This window comes from Tigriopus californicus, chromosome 1 (assembly GCF_007210705.1).
Source record: "Tigriopus californicus strain San Diego chromosome 1, Tcal_SD_v2.1, whole genome shotgun sequence".
NCBI classification, from domain to species: domain Eukaryota; kingdom Metazoa; phylum Arthropoda; class Copepoda; order Harpacticoida; family Harpacticidae; genus Tigriopus; species Tigriopus californicus.
Window position 1 is genome coordinate 1,428,861 of NC_081440.1, and position 6,573 is coordinate 1,435,433.

General features: G+C 43.0%; 1 long non-coding RNA gene across 1 annotated transcript; it reads left to right on the plus strand.

Annotated features, from left to right (window-relative positions):
- The first annotated feature begins 3,518 nt into the window (after nt 1-3,518).
- On the plus strand, nt 3,519-4,232 carry LOC131880214 (uncharacterized). The gene is made up of 3 exons (XR_009373244.1): nt 3,519-3,634; nt 3,702-3,954; nt 4,042-4,232. It is a non-coding gene; the product is annotated as an uncharacterized LOC131880214 (long non-coding RNA).
- Nucleotides 4,233-6,573: the final 2,341 nt, after the last annotated feature.

A 6,573-nucleotide genomic window follows, 5' to 3' on the forward strand; every position in this document is an offset into this window, starting at 1 on the left:
GACTGTATGAGTTCCTTTCTAAGCAGAAAAACGGGGAAATTTTAAACCAATCAAAAATAACTTATGGCGTCTTGTAGAGTCAGGAGATAACATACGAAAGATGAACGCAATTGATTTATAGNGCTATGCCATTCAGATTTGAGCTTTGTTGGGACATCTCCAGCCTAGCGCACCCTGGTTTCAAACATTAGAACGTGATCTCGACTTGTGCCATTGACAACATACTCATTGGAAAACATTTTTTTCCTTTTTCATCTGTCACGATATGTCAGATTAAGTACACGTATTTTATAGGATACGCCACGCAAATAATCGTACAAGTCCCTATGTAGTCAAAAGAGACATTAAATAATGTTTTCATGTGCCCTTCCAACCCGTTTGAAACGTTTCTTGTCTTCACTCCACGTAAGATCGAAGTATCGATTGTTTTAGTATGGAACTATTCACTCGCCAGACTCTATAGGAAGCTATTGACCAATCATAAACACATCATAAGATCGTTTCATAGATTCCTGCTTTGGCTCAAACCACCGGCCTTAAAGTTCTAAAAAACACTTGTGCACTTGATTTAAACGGCGTCACAAGTTACATTATTGCATGGCATTTTTTATTACGACCATGAAATGGCACGATTTCTTGACAGTAGCAACGACATTGTCGATTTTTCTCCACCATCTAAAAAACTGTTACGTCCAAATGAATCCAACAGACATATGTACATGCGATCCAATTAGACTAAAACCATATGAGAGATAAGTTAATTCTCATTGTTATGTTCTTCATTGATCTTGTCTTGTGAAATATCGCTTGCTTTTGCTTTCATTCAAATTTCAATGGGTGCCATAATGTACTGAAAGTAGAACTCTGAGTAAAACGAACGAGCAGTTTCTCTTTTACCGTGTTTGAGATAGTAGACTGGGCCATAGGTTTCTTTTGAATTTGGCATGTTAAGATTTAGGTTTAAATCGCACTAAAAAGTGTTGGTTCTACTCTGATTAGAGATGAATACCCCCCTCCCCCGGGATGAACAAAAAGCATAAAAACAGTAAGAATATTGTGACTCTGTCCACATACAACACACGAATATTCTACTTTGTCAATTACAAGGACGTTCAATAAACTTAAGACTCGACTATTATGAATGAAATTACCTTAGCGGTTCATCCCGTTGTTGTAGGGTGATATTATCTGTGAAATATACAGGAAAGCCATCCACGGCAAAAAGATATCTACTAATCTTGAACAAAAGTCCTGCATCAATAAGGCATGTCAAGTAAAGGAAATTCAAGGAAAAATGGGGTCTGGCACCTTGATTTTGGGCCTTTTGGGGAGGGAGAACTAAGGCAAACATCAGTCAACTCGCACCATCCGTCCATTGATTTTTTTATAATCGAATGATTTTGAGTGAGCTGTGTTACAAAACCCAACAAAATGAACATGTTTGGTGTAATTCGGTGAACGTGCTGTCAAATTGGCTTGGCTCAGTACCACAATGCTATTTGCTTAGACAATCATTCAAAATGGAATAAGTGTCAAAATTCAATGCATGAACAGTGTGGTTTGGTTAGGCATGTTGTCTTTGATTTTACTCCATGGAATAACGTCAGTTGTTCATGAACGCGTTCACATGACAAGCCCTATTGGCTCATGGCTTGAACGTTACAAACTGATTCGCAAATAATCGGTTCGAATGTTGGACTGGCTGACAGCAAGCATTTTGTGGGGTTAGAATTCAAATTGCAACTTACATTAAAAGAAAAAGTTCCAATTTGCGAAATTCTGTATGATCCTCCCAAAGGCAGAAAGGCCAAGGTTTTATTCACATCCTGCACAAAAGAAGAGGTTTCCAGTAGTGATTAGACTCTACGTACTAGAACAACCATGGCCCACTGGGTGGGAGGGTTTCATATTTAGGGCCACCAATAATAGAAAGACTGTAATGGAAAGTACCTTCACCGTTTATTTAATGACAAAAGTGTTAGCATGTCAAGGCTTAAACACCTAAGGATATCAAACAGATGTCCTTAAATAACATATTGGAATTCTTTACGACTGCCATACAAGAGGGTTTCTTTACATGAGCCGACACCCTAACGGCGTTCTATTTATATTGCACTATTGCACTCAATTTGCCTAAGGTTTGCCAATGGTCGACTTGAAACATCACTTTTTATTTTCATTTAAGCACAATTACATTCCCATTGGTGGGCCAAAAGTAGCTCCCCTCAAAAATCGAAATCAATTGAATGTAGTCCGCGAACTGCACTTCAAGCCAATCGTCCTTGTTCCATTTGAAAACTGATCACACACGATTTTCCACGAGCAAAGTTCACTGCAGATCGTTCACGCAAACGTTGTCCACTTTACGTTCAGAACTGACAAAATAATGGGTCTCGTTAATCATTCATGATTGAGATTTTAGTTGGATCTTGCCCAACCATGTCTTTTTGTCTGAAACAAATTGTTCTTATCTGGTCAATTTCAAACGGTAATTTTTGAAAGGATCTGAAGTCCGGAGACGATTGATAAGAGGCCAGAGAGTTCCATCTAATGCTTGCTTGAGCGAACTTCTCCTCCGAGGAAAGCTTGAGTAAATGGGCAAATGAATGAACAAATCTCCGTTCAAATCAAGAGCTCATCTTCCGTCCGATGAAATTGAGAGTGCGACAATGTCCCTTGATCTGAGTATCCGAGTCGACTGGCTGTTGTTTTAAGGTGAAAAATGCAAAGAATGCAAGAATGCTTTTGCAACTTAATCTCTTTCCCTCCCAAGAGACTAACGTAGAAGACTGGTGGCAGTGTCTTCACCACACAATTGAATAGATTCCCGATGCTCTCTTGCTCTCTCGGCACATGGAACTTTGTCAGGTCGCGTTTAAGAACTTTAGAGCCGGGTTTAGAAAGTCAATCAGATAAGTAAAAAATACATTCAATATACCCTAATACTGTCCAGCATTATAAAACGGTATATATGAATGTCATGGTTTGCTTGGGGTGCTAATGAAAAACATGAAATAGAAATTACCTTGGAATTTTGCTTTTTCATGTTAATGAACCTGTCACTATAGAGAGCGTTTAATTCGGTAGCCTATGCTCAGGAACTGGGGAAACAATGGGCCAAGTGGAACTAAATTTATAGACTTGGGGCAATTTCGGCACCAGGGGTTAAGTTTTATTGCTCAAAAGTAAAACCATTCCTAACTTTATACCAGATTTCTGTGTGTGGCATAACAAGGTTACTGTTGAAATCATGCAAATGCTGATATTGATCATTAACATAACAAAATATTATTTTGACAGTTGAAAAGGAACCCTGATCGTTTGGATGCTTTGAGAAGGCGGGTCTTTTAGGCAATTTCAGTGTTCAATTGATGAAATCTAAATTCGACCCTGCTCGCAGGCGTTTGAGTTTCTGCACTAACCGTACCCAGGTCAAGCCAAGGCCAAAAATAGGTTCCAGGCACAAAAGCTCTGCAAACTGGCTGCCCAGGTTGATGAATCAGGCGGGTCCTTGAAATCGAGTGGCTGCCTAAGGGAGACTTTGAGCATCCTGAGCCAAATCTGTTTAGGTATATAAAGCTCTAGTACCTTTGATCTTCACTCTTCAGTCCAGTAGTCTATCTGAGCTGATCAGGTGAGAGCAATTATTGCATGGCGAGGTCAAGACTTCGAGAAGTAATCAAATACACCAATTCTTCCAGATCATTGCATCCACGAGACCATTTCTACTTAAACTGCTAATATGCCTGGCCACGTCAAGCTTGGAAAGTCTGGGGAGCCCGATCCCGATCCGGCTCCTTATCTCATGATCTCCATGGAGATGAAGAGAGCTGACATGCTCAAGCCTACGATCCAAAAAAGTCCTACTGGGCTCCTGATGGTCAAGGTGGCTTCAAGGAGGGTATCTTGGAGAGCGACGATGGAACCAAGGCCACCATGATGATGGGGCACGAGGTAAATTGACGGCTGGGAAAATGCTCCAAACTGAAATGATGAACGAAGCCCACAAGATCTACTGATAATGTTTTCAAACTATTTCAGAAAAAAGTGTTCAAGTCCTCTGAGGTGGGCCAAGTCAACCCTCCAAGTTCGAGAAATGTGAGGACATGGCCAATTTGACCTTTCTCAATGACGCTTCCGTCTTCTGGAACTTGAAGACCCGGTTCCAGGCCAAAATGATCTACACCTACTCTGGACTCTTCTGTATTGTGGTGAACCCCTACAAACGGTTCCCATCTACACACCAACCGTTGTGAAGATCTACTTGGGCAAGAGGAGGAATGAGGTGCCACCCCATTTGTGGGCCATCACTGAAACTGCCTACCGGAACATGTTGCAAAAACTCCAAGGATCAGTCCATGTTGATCACTGGTGAGTCCGGAGCCGGAAAGACCGAGAACACCAAAAGGTCATTTCCTACTTTGGCCATGGTGGCCTCGTCAGGCAAGAAGAGTGGCAAGAAGTCTCACTTGAGGACCAGATCGTGACTACCATGCCCTCTTGAGCACTCGCGCCATGCAATCCAGGAATGAACACTACCTCCATACGATCGAATACATCGTATCCATTCACCTCTGTCTGTAAATTGGCCTGGTTGTGAATATGAGATACCTATCTGCTGTGAAAAGTCTCGTACACTCAACAACAACGAGGTCGAGCGATCCTACCCATATCTTCTACCCAATGCTCATGCCTTTATCGTGCCCACATGAAGGCCAAATGCGAGTTGTACCGACACATCTACGACTACATTAACGTGTCTATCTAAGGCAAACACCTGATTGGCATCCATTTGCTGACAATGAGGAGTTGGAATACACCGACAAACGCCTGACATCAGGCTTCATCGAGAGCTAAAAGCTGGGTGAATGCTTCAAGCTCACAGCTACACGTTCATGACACAATGGCAACGACGATCAAGATTCAAGCAAGAAGGTCCGGACACAGATTAACCGCTGAACCTGATCTATGAAACATTGCTCCCAAACACAAGGTGGCCACACTCTTGGAGCAAGCAGTCATGAGTGATGAACGAGCTTCTGCAACCAAAGATCAAAGGTCGGAACTATGTGGTCAAGGAGATCAGGACTTGCGAAGAGACAAGCACCAAAACTCAGTCGTGGTAGCCAGGGCCATCTTGAACCGCATCTTCAAGTGCGCTGATCATGCAAGTGTAAACGATACACTAATACCCACACCATGAAGAAAGCTCGCACTTTGTGGGCTTGTCTTGGATAAATGCTGTATCAGAGATCTTTTGAGTACAATGGCTTCGCAAACAGAATCTCCGATCAACTTTGTCAATAGAGAGCTGCACGCAATTCCTCAACACACCTCACACATGTCTAAGTGGAATGGACACAAAGAAGGTACAATTGCAGAGGGATTAAGGAATGGCCAATGGTAGAGATTTCGGTAATCGGATTAATGGACGTGCCTTGCATACATGTATCGTAGAAACACAATGGGCATCTGGGCCATTCTGGAGGAGGAGTCCCTACTTCCCAAGCAACTACAATCTTGTAGCAAACCTTTAAGAAAGTTGAAAGCTCAGCAAATTTGCGGCAATCACCCCCATGGCCAAGCCTCAACCAAGACGGACAAGAACGCTCACTTTGCCATCATTCATTATGCTGGTACCGTCTCCTACAAACGTCACATGAAGATCGGCTGGAGAAGCGAACAAGGCTTCCACCTCAACTGAACTGTTGTCGAACCGTCTTGAAGCGATACTGACACAAACGGAACTACTTGGTTACTCTGTGGAAAGAAAACTACAACTAGGTCAAATCCAGACCCACCAGAGAACACCAAAAGGCCGGGCAAGCAGAGAAGAAGAAGGGAGGAAGCCAAGACCGTGTCTCCAGATTAACTTGGTCCATTGGAGAGAACCACTGCACAACGTACTGCACAGCACTGACTCTCACATTCATGCCGCTGATTGTGCCCAACACGCACCAAGAATGCCGAGAGGTCGAGCCTCCTCATCATGCAAATCACAGTCTCACTTTAATGGTGTGCTTGAGGTATTCGCATCTGATGAGTGATTCCCCAAAGTATCACGATTCAAGCGATACAGCTGGTCAAGGAGATCACAGCTGACACAGATCTGAGATGTCCCGGGTTGCTACTCTTGGACATGACTGAATCTACTCTGACAGTTACTCGATAAGTATCGTCTAGGACACACCCAAGTGTTCTTCAGGGCATGAGTTGCTTTGGCCGCTCTTAAAGAGGAGCGCCGACACCATTGTCTTGAAGCTGGTCCGATGGATGCAAAGCGTCAATGCCTTATGGTCTTGCACGCAGGAAGAGACTATGGCAAGTCGTGTCGCGACCAGTGAGCTCCATCAAAGTCATCCAAGCGGCAAACTTCAGGAAAGTACATGCAATTGCGAAACTGGGATGCTTCATCATCATTCAGAAACTTGATCTCTCATTGGTCAAACCACATTGAGGAGGAACTCCGTCTTTTGGAGGAGAAGGCCAACGAGGCTTATGGGAGCTTATAAGAAGCTTCTGAGGTTACAAAAAGCGAATTGAAGAGGAGAACAAGTAATGAGCATGATAAAC